This window comes from Manis javanica, chromosome 1 (genome assembly GCF_040802235.1).
Source record: "Manis javanica isolate MJ-LG chromosome 1, MJ_LKY, whole genome shotgun sequence".
In the NCBI taxonomy this organism is placed as follows: Eukaryota; Metazoa; Chordata; class Mammalia; order Pholidota; family Manidae; genus Manis; species Manis javanica.
Window position 1 is genome coordinate 51,171,854 of NC_133156.1, and position 23,037 is coordinate 51,194,890.

Here is a 23,037-nt window from a genome sequence, read left to right on the forward strand (position 1 = left end):
AGATGCTGTGAACTTCCTAATGGGAAAAGCTTTTCTGTTCATCTATGCTCTGTCTAACACACACCCAGTAAATATTTGAGAAAAAAGAAAGGGAGGAAAATAGAGAAGGAAGGAAGAAGGGTGGGAGGAAGGGGTGGGGAAGAGGGGAGAGGGAGGCAGGCATATGTCATTACTTTACTATCGTACAATTATCATCATCATTATAAAACTAATTTAAATAAATCCAGCCAGTGCCCCCAAAAGGGCAGCAAGGTAAGGGCTAGGATAAAGAACACAGAAATAATTTTCCCATTTTGACCAGTGATGGGAATAGTAATGATTTTCTCTCTGAACCATAACCATCTTGCAGTTAAATAATTTGCTTTCTGGTAGAATCAGGAGCCCAGAGATGGTGCTCTGAGGAATTCTTTCATTTCTTTGCCACCTTTTAAAGAAAAGAAAACTCCAAATGCAATTATTGGCATTATTTTTATACCAACTATAGCAAAACATTCTGAAAGATGAGGCTTCTACCAAATTAGTTTATCCAAATGAGATTTAGACAGCACCTTACCAGGAGAACCACTCAGAAACCCATAAACCAACTGCAAACCCTCCTAAGTCAAGTGAATATGGACTAACATTACACATGTGTTTTCAATTTACTAATTTACAGAACACCTCCATTTACTTCAGGTCACATAGCAAAGAGCGAGATGAGAGCAGCCAGCCAAAATAGAATTCTGTTTTCTGACTGCTAGGGGCAGATACTCAAGTGAAGTTTAAGCAGCCAATAGAAGGAAGATTTGTGAATGGAGAACTAACATTCAAGCACCCAGAAATTTCCAGAGAAGTTTGACTCCCTTACCTGAAATAGTATTCCTTCCTCTCCCCAGATCCAAACCTCCAACCTATAACAACTCAATCTATGACTTCTCCATGGTGCCCACATGATTAGTATCTCCTCAAACATACACATAATAATAATGATACTAATACAGTTTTTGCTATGCATAATCACTAACTCACTTCAATCATTACAACTCTCTTAAGTAGGTACTATGATTATCTCTGTTTTACAGGTAAGAAAACTCAAGCACAGAGAGGTTAAGTCTCCAATAGTCACAGAGCTAAGAAGCAGTTAAGAGTCAGTGCAGACAGTCTCACCCTGGAGGCTGTGTAAATCTCTACATTACACTACCATTCACTGGGTGTCAGAGACTAAGCTAAGAAATATGGTATTACATCATTTTGTTATTGTAACCATCCTATGATATAGGTACCAATATTATACTCATTTTACAGTTGGGGAAACTGACTCCAAAGTTTAAATAATTTATCCCAGGTCACACACCTAGTAGGTGGCAGAGTGAAAATTCAAACCCAGAGATTCTGTGAAACTGATATTCTTTAACAGAAACTAGGTGCTATGAATTGAATATCTATGTCCCACCCCTGCCCCCCAAATTCATATGTTAATGCCCTAATTCTAAATGTGATGGTGCTTGGAGATGGGGTCTTTGGGAGGTCATTAGGTTTAGGTGAGGTCTTGAAGGTGCAGCCCTCATGATGGGATTAGTGTCCTACTAGAAGAGGAAGAGACTAAACCTCTCCTCCACCATGTGAGAACATAGCAAGAAAGCACCTGTCTACAAGCCAGAAAGCGAGCCCTCACCAGAGCCTGACCATCTGCCTCCCTGGTCTCAGACTTCCCAGCCTCCAGAATGCTGAGAAATAAATGTCTGTGGTTCAAGCCACCCAGTCTGTGGTGGTTTGTTACAGTGGCCTGAGCTAAGACACTCAGCACTTGTGAGTGTGACCATTTTGGTCACCAAGATTCCTAAGAGACCCTGAGGACCATAGCCAGGATTCATCTGCCAGAATGTGACACTCTGAATTGCAATCCATTTTTTGTGGTGTCTGGGTCAAAATGAAAGTTAGGTATCTAGACAGTGAGGTCAGTCACCACTCACCCACCCCCACCATCCTTACCCTGAGAGAACGTCTCATGAATGACCAAAGTCTGCTTTCCTTATGACAAACAGCCCAGAGGAAGAAATGCCTACTAATACTGATAAAGAATTGAAGAAGCCCAAAAAGTGAAGATTCTTGGGTAAAAAATAATAATTTGGGACAAATTAATGAAAGAAGTATCCAATTCTGTGCAGGGCTCATATCTATGAGAACATATTCACCTTACAATCTATATGGAAATAAGAAAATGCTGTGAAATGGATTCCACAAGAGCTCCAGTTAAGGCAAAAATTTCTCATCAAATGAAAGACGGAACTTCGATAAAAATTTAAAGGAGGTTACATGTAGAGGGAATATTTCAGCAGACACCACATGCTGCTGGATGGAAATGTGGTGTTAGAAAAAAGCAGGTTCTCTAATAAACAATTCACATATCTCTCACAAATACCAAACCACAGATGCACAATTCATTAGCCTGGTGTGTGGGGCAGTGAGGACTTTGAAGGCAGGTAGACCTGGTTTTGACACTCAGATACCTACTACATATGAGACCTGAATTTCTCTCTGATCTTGGGGATAAAAGTAGCAATACCCCCAAAGATATGTTGTGAGAATCCAGGGAGATGGCCTGTGTCAAGTGCCCCACAATTTCTAGGAAGTAGTAGTTTAGTCTGTTTTCCATTGTGGTAACTCCCCTAAGAGGCAGATGTTCCTAAAGATCAGGGTTAGGAAACAATCAGGAGGGGACCTGTCCTTAAGGACAGAATTCTTGGAAGAATTTAAGCCCTTACATGGTGATTGCAAGGCAGACCCTGGAAACCACTATTCCTCCTTCTCATGTCATTCATTAACAGAAATTCCAGAAAGCTGCAAGGGATTATGGCTAGTTCCTGGCACCTGGCCTTGCATCTAACAGGTGCTCTGTAATACATGTTGGTGGCATTGAACTAGGAATGTTGCTTGGGGGGTGAAATAGGGCAGTAGGTGAAAAATGTGAGACAGGAAAGTGGCTGTGACCAGAGCCATCTGCCCAGAGCTGACATCTGGAGCAATGAGAGTGTATAAGCTTACAAAAGGGGAGAGAGCAGAGGCAGGAGAGAGGAAGGGGCAGCACCAGTCTTACAAGGCAGAGAGCTGTTGGAAAGGAAGCAGGAGAGAGAGAGAGAAAGGAGCAGGTAGAAACAAGGCAAGTTACAGGCTAGGGAAGCCAAAAGTATTGACTTACCAGAAACTTGGAAGTCTCCCTACTGTTAATTTGGTTTCTTAAGTCTCGCTATGCTAATACCTGAAATCCCACTCTATCCTTTGGTTTAAGTACTACACTTACTAGGTAGGGCTCTAAAGAGTAAGAAACCCAGTAAGTCAGGGAAACCTGTAGGCAAGTGAATTTGTCAGGCTTCCCTCTAGGCAGGTGGGATCTGGAATGGCAAATGGCAGAGTGGTGTCCTGGTAAACTGGGGTCCCAAACAGGGAATAAGCACTCATGTATAATGTTTGCCAATTTCCATAGTGTAAATACTCCTACTGTGGCTGATTTCAAGCCACCAAAGACTTAACAACTGCCTTGCTGATTTCCTGAAAATTTATCAGCTTTTGTAATTTGGAAGGGGCTGACTCCAGGACACACTGCCAGAAACAAATGAAATTGATCTATAGAACCAAGAAGGAAGGTGCCGAGCAAAGAAGACTAGAGTTCCCTGAGTCTTGCTCAGATATGTAGAGTACATCTTCCCTTTCACAAATAAGGAAAGGAAGGAGAGACCAGCATTCACATTTAGTTATTGTTTAAAATCAGTTTCACACATATGTGAGAGAAAATTTCAACAATGGGTCTCCCTCTGACCCCAGACCATCAGTTCTCCTCTCCAGAGGCAACTGAAATTCTCAATTATTAGTGTATCATTCTGGAAATATATTAAGTATATGCCAGCATTTATATGTGTTTATGATCCTTTTCGATTTTAAAATAGTAATGTATGACATAACTTACTTTTTTTCATTTTATATTTTCAGTATTCTTCCAGGAAAAATATACATAAATATGCTGTGCAATTTTAATGGCTGTATTCCTTTTATGTGTGTACTATAGTTTATTTGACTGTTTCCTCACTGATGAGCATATGTTTTTCTCAGTCTTTTGCTGTTATATATAAATGATAGAATGAATATCTTTGTATATATGTACATATATGTATATATCCTTGTGTGTGTCTGTTTATATATATATATACATACATATATATACATATATATAGAGACACCCTTATAAGTGAAATTTCAGAATCAAAGGGTATATACACTTCTTATTTCTGATGGATTATTTTCCTTCCTGAGAGGTTGTATAAATTTACATTCCCACCAACGAGTCATGAGATTGTCTTTTCACCACATTGGTGCCAACATAGTATAGTCTCAAAATCTGAGACCAGCATTTGTTAAGTGCATACTCTGTTGTCACAGTTGACCTAAGTTCTCTTATTTGAGGTAGGTTTATTCACAGAAGAGAAATGGGGACTCATGGAGATCAAGGAACTTTTCACAGTACAGGTGTGTGCGAGCCAGGTCTCCAATCTTCCCTCTTCACCATGATGGCCACCCTTCCCCACCAGGCTCACTGCTAACGATCCAGTGTAAGAGTATAAAGTTCCTGACAGTGCCCAAAAGCTTAGAACACACCAATAGGCACACAACTCTTTTGCTTCCCCGTTTTTGCCTTCTTTCAGAAGTTTTGCTCATTCAGTTTTGCTTCTAATAATTTCTGTTATTGCTATGAAACCTGCCCAAACACAAATATAACTATTGTCTCAGCCCCGTTTACAATTACTTTCTTGGTGATATGATTTCCAGCGACACTTTACAATGCCAAAACAGGGACCATCTGTATTCCAGGATAAGCTTGATTGGTTTTCAGAAGTACAAATTGTCACTTTGAAAAATAGCCTTCACCTCTAAGTCCGTCTCAAATCAATAGTATTAAGTCTTTCCCTTTTTGTCTTTGAAATAGTCTATACTCATGCATATTCTGTATGAGACTCAGAGAATGTGTTGCAAAGAGAATGTATCATGAGACGTTGCCAATTACGGTTATGCCCAGGTAGCAGATGTGCAGAGGTTGGTTAAACCTTTGGGGGAATTGCCTTGGGGGAAGACCAAATGAAAGTAAAGATTACTATGAAACAGCGTGGAGATTGCCAGCCGGGAGGAGGAGAAAGGTGGAGGGATGGGGAGGAGTGGATGGGAGAGAGGGAGAAAATGCAGGAGAGAGACTGGTGAAAATAAACAGAGTACTTAGAAGAGCAGGAAGGGAGGCTTAGGAGCGTGGTTTTCAGGCTTCAAAAGCCCGCCTGGCGTCTTGCTCGTGTGCCAGTGTTTCGTGAGGATGTGGGGGGAGGGCGAGTCCGAGGGGCTGCAAACACTGGGAATAGTGGTGGTCCTGTGTTCGTCTCTGAAATTTTTGCACTACCTCGGGCTGATTGACTTGTCAGACGGTAAGAGAACTCTCGAGCTTCCCCATTTTATGTGAATGTGTTTTTCGGCATTAAGTTGTTGTGAGAGTAGTTTAGAAAATGCGGGGAAAGTGGTGCGGGAAACTCGAAAGATTTGAAAAGCCCTGCTAAACCAGAGCGGGCTCGATCCCTGACGTTCCTCATTTCGGCCTGGAGGTGCGCTGTCCGTGGTGCTGAAATGTGGCCGCTGGAGAATAGGGGTGTCCGAGGAGGGCTAGGATTTCTCATCCGGCCGCATGTTCATGTGAGTCCTGGCTGATGGATCCCTGGCTGTGCGAGACTAGCGCAATATATCACAGTTCTCTCTCAACGTGTCTGATAACTATCTGTATTGTATTAAAACTACCAATGGCTTTTAAAAGTCATTATGTTGGCTAACTTTAGGTAGTTGGGAAGATTATGGATTATGGTAGTAAAAACTTGTAAAATGTTAATCATAATGCCTGACAATTAGAAGACATTTAATAAATGTAAATTCCTTTCTCTACCCCTTTACCCTCAACTCTCATAAGAATTCTTACTCTAAACCACCTCATCAGCTGTGACTTTAGTTTCCATTCCTTAGTGAGAATGTGGATAAAAATTCAGGTTAACCATGCTGTTTTTAACTAGAAAGTTAATGGTTTGGTTTCTAAAGTTAAAGGAACCCAAGAAATGAAGAGTATTTTCTTCCTCCCTCTGAGATTATTGTCTCTAGACAATAGAATATAGTTTGTCTATATGATTTTTATCACATAAAATTATACTCCTGGAAAAACCCCAATTTTGATGAGCAATGCATTAAACAAGACCAGCCTCCAACAATGAATATTCCATGTTTGTCAGATGGATATCCTTCCACAACTGCATAGACAGAACTTCTCTTCCAAAAGGCATCATGTGCTATAACTATATGTAATAATGAAATACTTTTGTAAACAGAGGACTAGCTAAAGTACCAACCAAAGCTGAGGTCGACCAGAGACTGAGTGCAGGACAATGTAGTTGGATAAGCTCTGGACTAGGAGTCAAGAGACCTGGTTTCTATTAATGATCAGTCCCTATTTAACCCTGGTCAAGCCATTTATTTAATCTGGATATCAATTTCTTTATAAGAATATTGAGGATTTTTTTTATCTCTGCCTCATGGAATTCTGGAGTGACCCAAAGGTTTCTTTGTATTCAGTTTTGTGGCAGGTGTGGTAAGGCAGACTCTGAACTCTTCTTCCCTGCTTCAACAAAACCAGCTCCACTTTATCTGTTCTTTGTGTTAGCCCTGTAAGAGCTTTTAAAAGCTTCAGCTAAAATATAGTGAATCTATGATTCAATGAGTCTGTAATTGTGTTTCCTTGAGATTTTGAAAGCTGAAGCACATTCAGAAAAGACTTTCTTTCTTAACAACCACTTGAAAACTAACAATCTGGAAGAATAGTTCTTTGTGCATATAGAGACTCTTTCTGACTCTCAACCCTTATATGTGCTCTTCTTCTAAAACTCCAAACTCCACTTGTCATTCCGTAACAATTGATCAAAGCCCTGTTCTCCACCAGATCCCAAGGAACATGTTCTATTCCTGTTGTGAACTTCAGAACAAATAACCCACAGAGAATATAATTAATCTAAGACCTACCTACTTCCTTAAGTCTGAAGGGACAGTGGAAATATTACCCTGCTCCTCCTTACCATATCTAGAGATATCCCTCTCCCTTACCCTTCATTAGCTCCTCAAGGTTACAGCTTTCGGTATTATTACCATAGAAGATAACATCTAATGTTACAGAATTAAGGTGAAATGTAGAGAGCATATGTTTAAGACTGCCTCCTAGAGCCCTAGATGAAGGGAGGGATTAACATTCATTCAGTACCTACAATGTCCCAGGTATAATGCCAGGTGCTTTTATATACATGAGCTAATATAACAAAACAACACTCTAAGGAAAAAGACTAAATAATGCCAGAAAGTAGATATCATTGTTCCTTTTATATAAGGAATAAGAAAGGTTTAGAGAAATTACATAAAATTTCCAAAAACACAGCAATAGCAATGTGGAGATATATGTCCCTAAAATTTCAACCCCTGTCCTGCATACCAAGTGCCTTAACAAGTAAACCAGCTCTACATGGGGTCTTGATCTGTCATTAAGTCTAATCCACATAGTCTCTAGTGCTAGAGCCTTCACCATGTGGTTCAGAGTGCCATTTTTAATGTGTATGTGATGTGGGAACCCTGTTCATCCATTTGAGTACTACGGGAAGAATACCACCTCCTACTAAACACACTGGGATTGATGTGGTGCAGTCGTTCTGAGAGCAGTGGAACATTTCTGAAGAACGCATCAGTCATCTTTCCTAGGCCCTTGGTCTTATTTTATTTTTCAATAGTACTTTTGAAACAGTATAAATATTGGGCCGAGAGTCAAGAGAGCTGTGTTGCAGCCCTGGAAATGCAGTTTATCAGTTGGGTGACTTGGGGCAAGTGCCTTTTCTTCTCTAGCTTTCACCTCCCCACTTGTACAAGTAGAGAACTGAGAGTGGTGGTTGTATTGATTTCCTAGGGTTGCTGCAACAAATTACTTTAAACTGGGTGGCTCAAGAAACACAACTTTATTCTCTCACAGTTCTGGGAGCTCGAAGTCCAAAGGCAAGGTGTCAGCAGGGTCGTGCCCCCTCCGAGGCACCTAGAGGGGAGTGCTTCCTCGCCTCTTCTGGCTTCTGTTAACCCCAGCTGTCCTTGACTCGTGGCGGCATAACTCCAGTCGACCGCCGCCTTCACATGGCCATCTTCTCCCTGTGTGTCTCAGTCTTCACGCAGTATTTTCCTCTTCCTACAGGGACACCAGTCATATTGTTTTAGAGTCCACCTTAATGACCTCATCTAAACTTGATTCCATCTACCAAGACCCTACCATCAGATAGGTCACCTTCACAGGCACCAGGGGTTAAGACTGCAGCATATGTTTTTAGATGATACAGTTCAACCCATACAATAGTAGTAATGCTGCATATTGTTGTTGTAAAGATTAAATGAAGAGGTACATGGGGAAGTACCAGAATTATTATCTCTCATAGCAGACACCCATAAATGTTTCATTCTTTTTCAGCTTTATATCATACCAATCAAATGAATACACTACTCATCAGTGGAAAAACACAAAGCCCATGCTTCGTGTCTTTGGTTTAAAGTCCACTAGGCCTCTTGGGCAATATAATTCTTCCCTTTGATTTAGAAGTTGCCAATAAAGCTGCCAGGTTAGGAACCCTGGAACAACTTCTCCCCTGTATCATATGTCATCATGTTTCCCCAGCCTTTACTGTCTGCTAATCAATCAAGCTCATCACCACTTCCACTCAAGTGAGGACAGCAGGGGTTGCAGAGAGAAGATCAAGGCTGGGGTGTACAGGAGACAGACAGGTAACATCCCCCCACCAGAAGGTTCAGAAACCATTACCAGTTAATTCTCTGCCTCACTTCTCACCTGCTACATGCTGGGCCAGCGTCATGAAACCTGACCCTCACCAGATGAGAGGTCTCTTTTCTCAAAGCATCACATCTCCTGGTTCTGCCATGATAACTTCAGAAGTGATTTTCTATTCCAGGTCAAAGCACTGATGGTAGTAGTGAGGACTATATCAGTGTTTCTCAAAGTGGGTTCTCCTGCTGCCATATCTTCTAGCAGTCTAAATATAGCATTATTTTGCTATGTCTCTGGCCATAGCCTGTTCATAAAATCAGGAATGTCACTGACTATGCAAGAACCACAGCCAAAATTAACAGCAATAAGAACTTGACAAAATCTTGGGGAAATCATGAGAATCCAGGTGTGTTTATTGGGGCCTTTAGAAAGAGTCTGTTATCTATGCATTCTAAATTATATGAAACGTGTAGCATTCATTACTCTGGACGCTCGCTGGATTGACTCAATGGCCAAATATTTGAAATACAGTTCATATGAAGCCACCTACCCACACATATCCAGCTTTAAACATTTTTTTATGGACTTAGTGCCTGTCTAGTACTTCATATTTTAAGAAATCATTGCCTGTCCAGTGTTTGACTTAAACAGTAGAGAAATCCTGTGAGAAATATAAGTCTGCTATTACTGAATTAATTTTATAGTTTTAAAAACCTGAGGCTCTCAGGCTTTGACTTCAAGGCCACATGGCTAGGAAACAACAACTTCAAGACTCAACTTAAGTCTTTTAAGTACCACTCCAGAGCACTTTCCATTGTGCAAATGCAGCAGTACCTGCACTTAAACTATGCCTGACACATTGGGAATATCACTACTTCTACTCACGAAATATCTGTATTATTCCTCTTGGAAGAGTACTTGTAACATATAATACAGTTAGGTTGAAGTTGGCTTCACAGCCACCCAAAAATACCAGGTCCTAATCCCTAATCTATAAATGTCACTTTATAGGGAAAAAGGTTCTTTGCAGGTGAGACTAAATTAAGGATTTTGAGATGAGGAGATTATCTCAAGTTGTCTGGGTGAGTCATTTCTTTAGTGTATTCAAGGTAGTACTTCACTGATCCAATACACTTAGACTAAGTAAGCATTGCAGTCTTGTTTCTTTATTTCCCTCATGGCAACAGTCAAAGCTGTCCATAGATTCCTTCTATCTTCATCTTCCTGCTCCATGTCCCTTGTCTTCTCTGTCTCCAACACCAGCACCCGAGACGTCTCTCATGCCACTCAGGGCTTTCTACTGCAATGCCCACTTGGGCTGGTCTTTCCATTCACTCTGTCCCTGACTTCCTGCTTTTAATCCATCTCCAACAAAGCTTACCTGACCTCTGTGCCATTCCTTCTGAACTTCATACTCTTAAAAAAGAAATCCCTGCTTACTCAATCATGTCAGTGAATTTGTGTGTGAAGAGCCGGAGTAACATCTTTTTCTTTGTAAAATTACAGTACTAACATAGTGCACTGACATTAAATTGCTCACTGCTTTCACGTTTGCTTATTTTTTAAACTGGAGAGAAGACAGTTGAGGTGACCTATCACCCCAGGAGACTTTAAGAGTTGGTTCTGGCACCCAGAGCAAACATTTGTTGAATGAAAGCCTTTATCCTGTAGACAAGGAATTAACTCATGAAGACAGTGAAGATATCTGCCCTGTGCACCATGTATCCTTTCTGCCTTACATCGTGCCCAACATGTAGAAGATGCTCAGGAAATGTTAAATGGATGAACACATAACTAATGAATAGTGGGCCCACAGATTTACCTACACAGCTTCTTCACACCTTGGAATGCATTTGGTGGCCCAAGACACAGGCTTCTAATTTCTCCAGTAAAAACTCCACATCCCACACCATATACAGAGTTACTTTTCACTCTCCATCAGCAGGCTGTTGTTTTCCTCCAAAGCCTGGCTCCCTCTCCAAATCTTTGTATTCCCCCCTCCTAATACACATCCTAAGTATTGACAGAGGCTTGTTATTCTCCCTTTGGCCTGCACTTGATATTTCAGAGAATATTCCAGGAACAGAGCAAGTTCTCCTACTTAACAGATAAAATTCTGTAAAAGCTGGTGAATGAATGGATTCGGTCACAAATTAAAAACCCTCCCTGTTCATAGGAAAGACCTGAGAATTCTTCAAGCCCAACTCTGGGCACCCTCATTGCCATTTCTCCAAGGTTACAAAGAAAGCTCAAGGTGGCATATCAGTAGACCTGGATTCCAGCCTCAACCTTGTCCCTCAGGCATAGCAATGTCCCTCTTTGGGGTCAACCTAGCAAACTGTAAAATAAGCAGGTTGAATTACAGCAGTGGTTTTCAGATGGTGATCTGCAAAATCTCCTATAGGACCACCACATGGGATTTGGGGGAAGGAAAATGGCATTCTCCTCACCCTCACTTTAACCTCAACATCTGATTGCTTTCATCTATTTTATATACTTAGCCCTCATGCAAAATTCCTTTTGATTAAAGAATTCCTTTATAGGGTTTGAAAACCGCTGGTGATATCTAAGGTTTGTTCACCCTTGAAGTTTTCAAGATCCCATGGTTCCACTTAATGTAAGGAGACCCATGATGTACTTGCTTTCAAGGGGATATAAGGGAAGTGACCCAGCCAGGGCTACATTTCTCTATGGCACCATCACCATGACAAGCACCAGTTAGGATGCCCTATGGGTGTATGCGACCTGAGCCATAACCCCTAGAACACTGGAACCACCAGCAGCCATAAAACACAGAACTAATGAGCAATATTTTTGTTCCCATGGCTGCTAGAGTCTAAGTAAGTTGAGGGAGTGTTGCAAAAGCCAAGATAAGATCACCTAGTTCCTGGTAGTGAAAAGGTGTATTTCATACAGTGTTTAGCTGAACAAGTCCCTAAAGAGGATGGACATAACCTGGTGTCATGGATATAGCCCTGGAATAGAAGTCAGAGGCCAGAATTTAAATCCTAACTCTGCCATTTGATGACTAATGACTTTGGGTAAGGTGCTAACTCCCATGAGACTTAGTTTCCTAATCTTTAAAATGGGCTAACTTATTCCCACCATGCAGGATGTTGAGAGGATTAAGTGAAATGAATTCTTTGAGAGCAATTTACTCAGGGCTAACACTGTGTAAGTATTCTACTAAGGGTCCAAAGGGAGGAAGTGACTTGCCCAAAGTCACATTTTCAAGGTCACACAACAATGCCATTATCACCATGTTGCCCACAGCTCAGTACTGTCGTGGTCTGAGAGGCTTCTGGTGCCCTGGGAGCCAGCAGGACCCACTGAGGCTCGTGCATCAGCTCCCAGTATTTCAGGGATGCAGCCCTGGAGGGGGCGCTGAGACACCACCCAAGAGTCTCACTCTCAGGAATTCAATATAGAAAACACATTAAGACCTGTTTACATGGAAGTGCTGTTTATAATTATTGTTCCCTCTGGGATATTCCCCCACTGCTTCCTCCAATCCTGTTTTAAACTGCTCCGCTAATAGAGCTTTTCTGGTTTCCCTTGGGAGACATTCACAGATGCTAATCGAGATATAATTCAAAAATTGCTTGATATACATGTCTTCAATTTTCCCTAAGAACCACCTAAGTAAAGATACCCAAACATGCAGCACACTCATTGGCCAGATGCAATTAAACATGAGTGGTATTCAATGTTCAGTCTCCTGCTCAGACAGGTCTGCATTAAGCTGCAGCAGTCATGGCACCTTATCCTAAGATCCCATCAAGGTCAAGTGCAACGGGAAAGAAGTAGGCTGCTAGATGAGAGCGCTGGAGGACTGCTCCTCTCAAGTCTCTACTCTGAGCCTTTCCTATGCCTTTTCAGACAAAGAAGGTGGTTTAAAAAAAAAAAATCCTCCAGGTCTGGAAAAAGCAAAGAATCCATGCTGAGCAACTCCAGGAATACTAACTTGTATCTCTCAGATGTGTAAAGAGGAGAAGGCAAGTAGAAAGAAGCCTGGGCTCAAGAAGACAACATTGTGACATTCTGTTGCAACAGTGGGTAACATTACGTTACAGAGAGCTTGTGCTCCAGATTCCATCTAAGCCCTTACCCTTTGTGGGATCCTGGGAGTCACTTAAGCTTTCTGGGACTTTGCTGGTCCCATGCAAACTGGGAATACTACTGCATCACCTCCCAGGATTGCTGGGAGGGTGAAAGTAGATCAACAAATGTGAGAGCACTTAGTGTATCTTTACACAGTAAGGATTCATTAAACTTTTGTATAAATCTTCTCTTTCCTAAAATCTGAATATGGAGAGTATGTACATGCTTATATGCTTGTTAAACAAATAAATGAATGTTGAACAAATCCCCAACATACTAAAATTAGGAGATTAAAATAAGTAAACTAGAGCCTATTAAAAGAAGTTTGATTGACCCAAAACTAATAAACCTAATGAAACTTGGTATCTCGAGAGGAAATTAATATAAATTGAAAATAGCATTAAATTCAAGGTGACTGTAGAGGAGTTTCTGGAGACTGAATCCATGACTGATTAATAAGCTAAAAATAAGAAAACTGCCCAAGGCTAGAAAGCCAGTGCTCCTGTCCTCCCTGCCCCCCTTTTAACGGCAGAAGGAAGTATAGCCCGGAGAATGGAAATGCCCAGCCCAGCAAACTACCCTACCAGGGGCTGAGGGATGTGAGTTCAGTGTTCTTTGCCCCATGATGGCCATCCTGGGGACAAACCTGCCCTCCTACACATTGTCCCTTAAAGATGGTACCAGATTGACCCCCAGGAAGGTTGACCCAGAGCTCAGTTCACTCCCCAACGCCCCTCACATGGGAAAAGACCAGAGGGGAAAGGAAAGGAGACACCCCTCTGCACACCTACTGTGTGCTGTATCCCAGCAAGACCCTGACAAGTGAGTGTCCGCCCATGAGGAAATGTGACATAATTGCAGAAGCCATACGGTGAATGTGTGACCGGTATAGAATTCAAGCCAAACTCCCTGGGCACAGCATCCAACTGTCCACCCCCCCCCAACTTTACAGATGCAGACATCGCACCACAGAAGGCTCTCAGTCAACATGACCTGATTTGAATCGACATGAATGAGTTTCAGTCAAACTGTAATGCTGAGATTTTTCAATTATATGAAGTCTTTGAAAAAGCCCATAAATTCTCCTGTCATATCATGCGAGCCACAGCCACTGCAGCAGGAGCATTTTGGTTTTTGCTTGGGAGGGATTGGCAAGCAGAAGTGAACAGGACTTACAAAGAGCAGGCAGCCGAGAGGAAGGAAAGCATCCAGGGGCAGCCCAGAGGCAGCTCTGCCTGATGGCTTTCACCCCACTCCGTGTGGCTCTGGGATGATGCCTTTGCAGGAACTCCCCAGTTCCCTCCTGAGGAGAACCTCAAACCCTCGGGGCAGCTCTAGCACAGAGGAGAATCCCAGCCTGGGCCCTCTGGGATGGCAGATGCTATTGCTCCAAGATGGGAAAAAGGCTGAAGTGCTTTCAGCCAGAGACCTCAATTTATCTTCAGGACAATTTTAATTGGAAACCTCGCCTCGCTGCTGCCCACTTTTTCAGAAGTAATTAGAATGCTAATCTGTAAGAAAGATGTCTATTAAAAATAAATTAATAATAGATAATACATTTTGGCATACAATTTTGAATAATACAGCCATCCCATCTTAAAGTAAAAATTCATATATTTTTAATAAGCCCAAGACATGTTTCCCAATGAACCACAGATGGTTCATTTTTATTATCCTATAAAGAGACATTATGGGTAAGTGTTTTTTTTAAAAATGGCAAAATGGAACACTGGAACTGCTTTCTTTTGGAGATCTCCAAGTACTTCCTAAGCATCAGGCCCCCCTCCTATCCCATGGAGACTGCAATGGGGAGATGGCCTCCATTATCCTCTAAGACACCATTGATCCCCAGACCTTCGTCCCTGACCAGAAAGGTTGAAAAAATCAAAAACCAGTTCAAATTCCAGCTTTGTCACTTGATGACCAAAAGCCAAGCCTTAATGACCTAGAAAATGGGTATCTATAAAATAATTCTCATAAGGTTATTTAAGGAGAACATAATACAGGGTATGAAATGCAACTGGTACGGGGAAGAACACTCTTTATACATCCTTTCCTCTCCATCTAGAATCATGAGGAACATCTGAACTGTTACACATATGTGCCCATCCTCATAACCTGGCATTGTACCTACAAGGAGAATGAACATGTTCTTTCCATTTGGCAAATGCCCATGAATTCTCCCACAAAATGCTTTTGAGTTTGGAAAACAAGTAATTCTGAACTATCCTCAGAAGATAAAATGTGTAGAACATAAGGGTGGTAACTAGCTATTGTGCCACCACTGATCATCAGGTTATTGACTTACCAAAGCCAAGGATAAGTCAGCATTAACAAAACCCGCTCTCTGTACCAGCCCCACTGCTGGGGCCGGGCGTACAGAAGGAAGTGTGGCATTGCCTTCTCCCAGCCTTCACTGCACAGCACAGTTCCACCACCCAGCCAATTGCTCAAGCCTGGAAAATCTTCCTTGTCACCTCCCGATGCTTTTCTCTCACACCCCTCAACCCACCTCAGTAAGTCTGGTGGATTCTTTGCGCCAGGAATATTCCATGTCTACTTCTATTGGTCTCCTTCGAAGTTAGCAGCTTCTTTCATCCAGTTGCAACACTCCCCTAGCAGGTCTTTCTGTATGTAGTAAAAACAAAAACAAAACTCTTATTGATTTCAATACGCACCAGAAGCCATGTAATCAGTACCAGATTCATGACAGAACCCCCAAAGCCCTGTATCTTCTCCATTCCAGTCACTACTCACCAAGGATGATGGCTCTCCTGACTTCTAACAGCACAGGTTAATTTTATTCAGTTTTGCACTGTGTATTTGTCCATACAGCTGGATGCTGCTATAGTTAATTCATTCACATCACTCCCTGTGTAGCACTTCATTGAATGAATATGCTAAAAATGTGTTCTTTGTTTTACTGTTGATGGACACTTGGGTGAGTTTCTTATTTGGGGCAATTATAAATTAGATACATTTGCCTCCCATTGCTTTAAACGATTTGACTGATCTGACCAATTACAATCTTACCTGACACCCCTTCCTCCCTCGGTCATTCTGCTCTACCACTTGGCCTCCACTTAGTTCCTCAAGAGGCCAGCCTGGCTCTTGTCTCATAATCCTTGCACATGCTGCTCCCTCCCTCTCCCTGAAACTCTCCTCTACTCTTTCTCACCTTTACCCTTCAGCTCACAGATCTGCAGGCTCTTTCCCCCAAAGTCAAAATAGGTTCCTTCTGTTTTTCCTTTCCTCCTTGCCTGCCTTATCTTAACCAGGTTGCTGGCACCTGGAACAGTACCTGGCACAGAATATGAGCTCAGTACTTACTTGTTAAGTGAATGCCTGCACTTGCCATACCCTCCAGGAGTCCATGGTCAAAAGAGACAGAAAAGCCTTTCTGTATCTACCTTGTGAGGGGATGGATGCTGTAGGAGAGTGATCTAGTACCAATGCTGACTGGGGAAAAACTTTCGTTTCAGAGGACATAGCCCTTGAGGTGATACTTTACAGAGGGCTGCACAACTCCAGCAGGCACCATGCACACTGTAATCTAAATAGTGCCCTTGGAAGCATGCACTGCAGTGGGGTAGATTTAAAGGAAACCCAGGAAATAACCTGATAGAGAGGGAAGGAAACCAGGCACAAGCATGTGCAAACGTATGAAATGTCACCCCAAGAAGTCATGCTGGGGGAACAGCAAGTAATTCTAGAGAGTGTGGTGTGCATGGCAGGATGACAGTGGGCGGGAGAGAAGCAACAGACGAAACTTGAAAGCTAAGCAAGGAACAGATCTTAGAAGACCTTGAATGCCTTATTAAGGAGCACAGCATTTCTCCTGTAGACAGTGGGGAGCCACACCCTTCCTTCCCATCTATTCAGCTCCCACTTCTCCAGGTTTCAGGCCCTCCATCTCTCTCTCAGGGGCAATCTTCCCCGACACTACAGCAGAGCCTCCTGCCACTCCCTCCCATAGCACCAAACGTCAACCAACCCCTTGCAACCCTCTCAGTTACAGTTTTGTATTTCTGTCTGTGATTCTTAGATTAAGTCCTTCATGCACCAAACTAACCTCATTGGGAACAAGAACCACGCCTCTTTGCTCACCATTGTAATCACTGCCTGGCATGTACTAGATATTCCATTAATGTGTTGTCTATGAATGACTGTTTTACAAAAGTCCTTCTGACTGTTCAGGCAGAGAACCCATTGGTAGGGTTGAGCCTATAGGCTGAAGGCTGGAGCTTTGCAGTTGCCTTGGGGAGACATGCTAAGTACACAAAATTGAGCCCCAGGTATGTTCACGCCCAGTGCCCAGAAAGGCAATATCAAAGTAGGCATTTTGACTTACATTTGTCTAACTGCAGAACCAAGCTGTTTCGACTCTATTTTCTGTTTTTCTGTATTCTAGATGCTCTGGCAATTGAGACCTTGATTCTGGTGAAACTGCCTTCCAGAGCTAGCTAATTCCTAGGGATAGCGAATGATTCCCTTGCAAAGGTGCCTTTGATATACAAACCAACCAGTCCAGGGCCCACACCCCGATCAGCTCCTTTATCTAACTCACACACTTATAATGAACCAGTATTCTCTCTGCCCTAAATCACCCCAGGGCCAGGTACTGGACAACTAGGGGCCATCCCTACAGCCCAAAGGCTGACAAAATTATTCAAACTTTCCAATGCTAAGCTTACTAACATACCTATATTGCTTCACCCATTCCTTCCCACTAAAGCCCCAGTACAGGCTCTGGGCCCCTCTCCCCCCTCTCCCTGCTTCCTGATGGTCCCTGTATGGCCCTGCAGGGCATTTGTGCCTCCTGTTTCTAGGGATCCTTGAGTATGAACTTCCTTCATGACAGTCATTTCCATGTCTGCATATCTTTATGTACCTGATTAAAACACATCCCAGGTACAAATTTTAATACAAAAAAAAAAAAACCTTTAATGCATTCAGGTGTCCCAGGGTCCTAACTTCCTGAAGATGCAACTGTACAGTGAAACAACTTTCTAATCCTCACGGCTCCCAACAGGGCATCTCCAACGGCATTCGTAAATGTTTGCAGATAATGAGCAGGAAGCTCTCAGGAGCCCTCATCTCCCGAGAATCTGCTCCAGCCCCCACATTAGGCCAGGCACAGAGCTTCTCCAATGGCCTCGGGACCAACCAGTTTTACAAATTATCAACATCTCCCCATTAGCTGTTGCAATATTAAATTGTGTGACTGGAAATGAATGAATAATCCCACGGGCAAGTAAGGGAGACCAAGCAGCAGGGATTTAATAACAAGTCCTGCCCTCTCTCCAAGCGGAAGGTCTCCCTAATTAAATATTTAAAATCTATCCACACAGCTACAGCAAAAAAATTGCTTTTTCAGCAGCGTAAAGTTGAGATACTTCCTGAGAAGACCTAGGCTCTGTGGGTCTTGGGGATCCAGCAGAGGGACCAACAGAACCACCATGTGACAAGCACCGCTGGATGCCAGGCACAGGCCTTGTTACCCTTGATCCTCGGGGTGACTATGAGACACCTCTTCTGAGTGGCAAGGCTGGAATTGCAGCCCAGTTCCGTGTGGCTGTAAAGCCCATGCAGTATAATGCAGCAGTTAAGAACACGGGTTTTGGCATCAGACTGTCCCGGATTTGAGTCCCAGGTCTGCCATTTAGTAACTATATGGTGTTGGGCAGATCACCTTACATCTCTAAGTCTCACGTTGCCTTTAAAAGGGTAGTGGTGTGCAGGTCCCAGGTTTTGGGAGGGTTACATTACATGAGATAATGTACATGAAGCCCTAGAGGCAGGCCTGGTATTTAGGAAATGCCTCTGAAATGTCAGCTACTATTCTGATCAGTAGAAGACCCCCCTCCATTTCCCCAACACTGCCACCCCCATCCCACCCCAGTATGTCCAAAATACCTCCTCTAGAATGGGGCATGCTGTTCAACCCACTCTCCCTAGCCAGGTTGTCTTTTTTTCTTCATAGGCTGGGAGGCGCTATTAGGCACTGTTTAACATCTAATGAGCATATGCTCAGTGTCAGCTGCATCTCCACGCATTATCTCATTTAAAGCTCACAAGGGCCCTGCAAAGTGAGGCTATCCCACCGTTTCCCAGTGTTGAAACTGAAATTGATAAACATGTTTCAAGGCTACACAAAGATCTCCTAGCTGGAGGCACTCCACCCTCACCTACCTAGCTTCCCAGGCTCCTCCATAGAGAAATGGCCCCCAAGGACCGTTGGGCTTTGGGCTCCACCCCACTTCCAATCCCAGGGCTTCTGAGGTGCTCCATGTTCCTACTTTAGGTAAATTTAAAAAATGACCTTTATGGATTTCTTATTTGAAATTCATACTCATTGCAGATGTTTTTAAATACCCATAAGCAAAAAGAACATAACAGCTTCCATAACCCCAACCCTCAAAGATCACCACTGCAAAAATTTTTATGTATGATACTGGGGGTTGGGGGGTGGTGATGTCTTGCCAATTGGTTTCAGCCCTGGGCAAGTTCACTATGCATTCAATAAGACCAATGAATGACAATATATGTTCTTGGGGTGAAAGAGTTCATACCCAACTTTATTCCCATAGTGGCAGGTCAACCACTAGAATCCCGTCCACTCAGAGCGAGTCTGCCTGCATCAGGCTGGTCTCTGCCTCTGGGCCTCTCCACCCCGACAGCCGTCTCAGTCTCTGTCCTCAGCACTGACACCCCGACAGCTTCTGTTCTCTTGCAGCCTTGCAGCCATGCCACCATGTTGCCCAAAGCACTGGGCAGAGCTCTTCATATAGAGTCAGTAATGATGTATTGCCCACACGTGTGTAGTGAGCTAGCCAACCAGGGCCAGGTGAGAATCCTGGCCACAGGAACCTTCACTTTATCCACAGGTGACTTGCTGGGTTTTTTTTTTCAAACGTCTGTATTCCACTTCTAGGAATATTTCTGAGAAATAATCTGAAATGTGTACAGGGTTACTCACATCCCTAATCCTGCTCCCATTGCTTCCTACCTTCCTAGATTTTGCTTAAATAATTATCATATCTCTTTTGCATATTTAATCTCTCCCTCTTTTACAACTACCAAGACCTGTTTCCCCTTGCAGGGTTATAGGCTAACTAACATAAGAATAAAGAGGAAGTTACTGATTAACTAGAAAAAGGCTTACAGTCCTAAGAGATTTTCACCAGCCTTATAGTATTCTTGAAGCCATGGGTCAGGTCTCCAGCCAAACCTGACTCATTGGCATTCTAAATTGGAATTACCAGGCCCATTGGTATTTGTCTCACCAGTGGGTTTCAGCCCCAGGCAAGTTCACTCTTGATTCAGTAAGATCAAAAAATGACAATGTAACGTTCTTGGGATGAAAGGGTTTATACCCAACAGTGGCAGACCAAGCACTAGAACCCCACCCACCTCAGAGCGAGTCCACTGCAGCAAGGCAATCTCTGCTTCTGGGCCTCTCTGCCCTGCAGCCATCTCAGTCTCTGTCCTCGGTGCTTCCACCTTCTCAGCCTCTGCTGTCCTGCAGCCATGCAGCCTAGAGCACTGGGTAGAGCTCTTTATATAGAGTCAATAAAAACATATTGCCTACACATGTGAATGAGCTAGCCAACCAGGGTCAGGTGAGAACCCAGGCCATAAAAACTTTCATTTTCTCTACAGCATTCCAGCTGAAACTTCAACTACCTCAAAAGGCAGGTTTTATTAACGGATAGGGAGAAACAGTCTTCCTTTCCTTTCACTCACTTGTGGAGAGCTGAGACCAAGTTGAAGGTCTCAGGCCTAGGGGATGAATGGAGACACTCTATCTCAGTGAGCCAGCAGAGAGAGGAAGGACACAGAGCCTTCAGGCAGAGACCTGACCCTGTGAAGCCATTCTCCGTGAAGTCCCCGCACGTAGGGAGGGCCGAGAATGCCTCAGTTCCCTCATGATCAACTTCCGACATCCTCTGGTGATTAATATTCTAACTCATAACTCTCCACTGGCTTCTCAAGAAAATAAAGCCCCCTCTACCATACCTGCTTTGCTCTTTGCCATCCCTAAAACTGTTAACATGGACCCAAAGGCCCAGCACAGCATGGTCCATGCCTGCCTGGCACTCCGTGTCCCTTGTCCACCGCACCGCAGCCTCCAGACCCCCCCGTGCCTTCTCTCATCTCCTAGCGCAGGCCTCTCTTCTTCCCACCCCAGAGTCCTCGGAGAGGCTGCTCCCTCCCTCTCCGCATGGTGCTCTCCCTCTTCTCCACCTGGCCATCCTCTTTTCCACCTGGTTCAACGACGGCTCAGCCACAGTGAAGTCTTGTGACTGTGACAAGTTCTTCCTGCTTAAGTTCCCATGGTATCCCATAGCTTTTTCTTTCACAGCGCTTTGCTTCATTATTCAAAATTCAAAATTCATTTTGAATTTTCAAATTCAAAAATTATTCACTGTCTAGCGGCCTCCTCCCAGAGCATGGGCCACTCCTGGTCCCATTTGATTGGCCAGTGCCAGTCATATGATCACAACTAACTTCAAACGGGCCAGAAATGCATCCAAACAGCACCTGGAATGAGAACCAGAAATAGTTGGTGACAAGCATGAATGATCACCACAATATCTTGTTTTGTTTGAAAAGAAGTTTTATTCCACAGAACCAGCATTGCAACAGGCACAACTAAACACCAATTGCAATGGACCAGACTTACCAGGACCTTCTCCACAACAAAACAGATGGCAACTACTTACCACTATCACACTCAAAATGTAATGTTTTTGACCGAAACATTAAAATTATAAAAGCAATCCATATACATACCTTAAACAATATTTCAAACAGTAACAAAGGCTGTTAGGTAATAGAGAAAGTGGGCCCTCCTCCCCCAATCTCCCTTCCCCGTAATCCCATAGACGTGACTGTGACAAAACATGTTTCAGGACTTGAGAGGCAGGCTGGGAAGTCTGGGAAGGCTTCGCAGAGAAGCCATGGCTGGAAGCTGTTTGGGTTTCTTGTATGTGAGATTTAATTTTCAAAGACTCCTATGATCCAACTTCAGCTTTATGGTAAGCCACTTTGACACTTAAATGATGAGAAATACTGCTGTCTCACAGGGAGGAATTCAGAAGGGCTGGGAATTCCAAGCAGGGGCTCTGATCTGGAACATTCCATCAAAGCATCACTCCAGGCTTAGTGTTTGCCACCCACACATGAAACAGTTTCAGAGCCTTGTTGACCCACTAATGTATTCACAAACTAACTCAGTTAATTAATCCTGGCTCTTTATCCTCTTAAACTATAAAACTCTTCCACTGGTCACCCTGGCTAATGGAGTGTTATGTAGGCTCTTTGTACATTTCACCCCACTCCCAGCCAAGCAAAGACACCCATTAGGAAGCAGGGCCTGAACTGCCCCCCTCCAGGTAAGAAGGAGACTCCACCAGTGCCTTCTACATGCCAGGTACTTCCCCTGCAGTGGTTCCTTTGACCCTAACAGACTGGGAGATGGATGCTACTGTTTTACCATTTTACAGTTGAGAGCGCTGAGTCCTGGAAACTGGAGTAACTCACCAACGGTTAAGCTGCCGAGCTGGGATCCAAGCCTGACTATTTTGACCGTGAGACTCCACCATTCCCCAATTACAAATGCTCAACTGGGCTGCCACCTTTCCTGACCACCCTGTGTAAAAGAGTGCCTCCATGACCCATTGCTTTCCAATCCTGTAACCCTGTTTCATAAACAGCACACATTACCACCTCTATTCATGCTCTGTCTCCACCTTTTTGTTCACTGCTTTATCCACAGTGCCTAGAAGAGAGGCTGATGTGTAGTAGGCCCTCAGTAATTATCCATTGAATGAGCGAATGAATGGGGCTGTGGAAAGCATACTAAATTGCCAGAAGGACTGACCTGAGGTTGATCCTGCTCTGCCAGGAAGCCAATGTGTGACCTCAGGCAAGTCCAGTTCCCTCTCCAGGCCCCAGGAGCCACATCTGTGAAATTAGAGGACAGGATGAAAGTATCTCTCCATAATTCGGATGTTCTGTGACTTACACAACTTGTCACCCAGAGTGAAGGCTGTGTTCATGTTCAACAATGGGAAACAAAA

General features: G+C 43.4%; 1 protein-coding gene and 1 long non-coding RNA gene across 4 annotated transcripts in view; one reads left to right on the forward strand and one right to left on the reverse strand.

Annotated features, from left to right (window-relative positions):
- The window catches only part of KCNIP1 (potassium voltage-gated channel interacting protein 1), a 335,952-nt gene that overhangs the window by 288,274 nt on the left and 24,641 nt on the right, over window positions 1-23,037 (forward strand). The gene's annotated exons all lie outside the window — the stretch shown is intronic.
- LOC118967804 (uncharacterized) lies at window positions 8,053-21,467 on the reverse strand. The gene is made up of 3 exons (XR_005055035.2): window positions 20,366-21,467; window positions 15,465-15,580; window positions 8,053-8,263 (listed from the first exon to the last, which is right to left on the reverse strand). It is a non-coding gene; the product is annotated as an uncharacterized lncRNA (long non-coding RNA).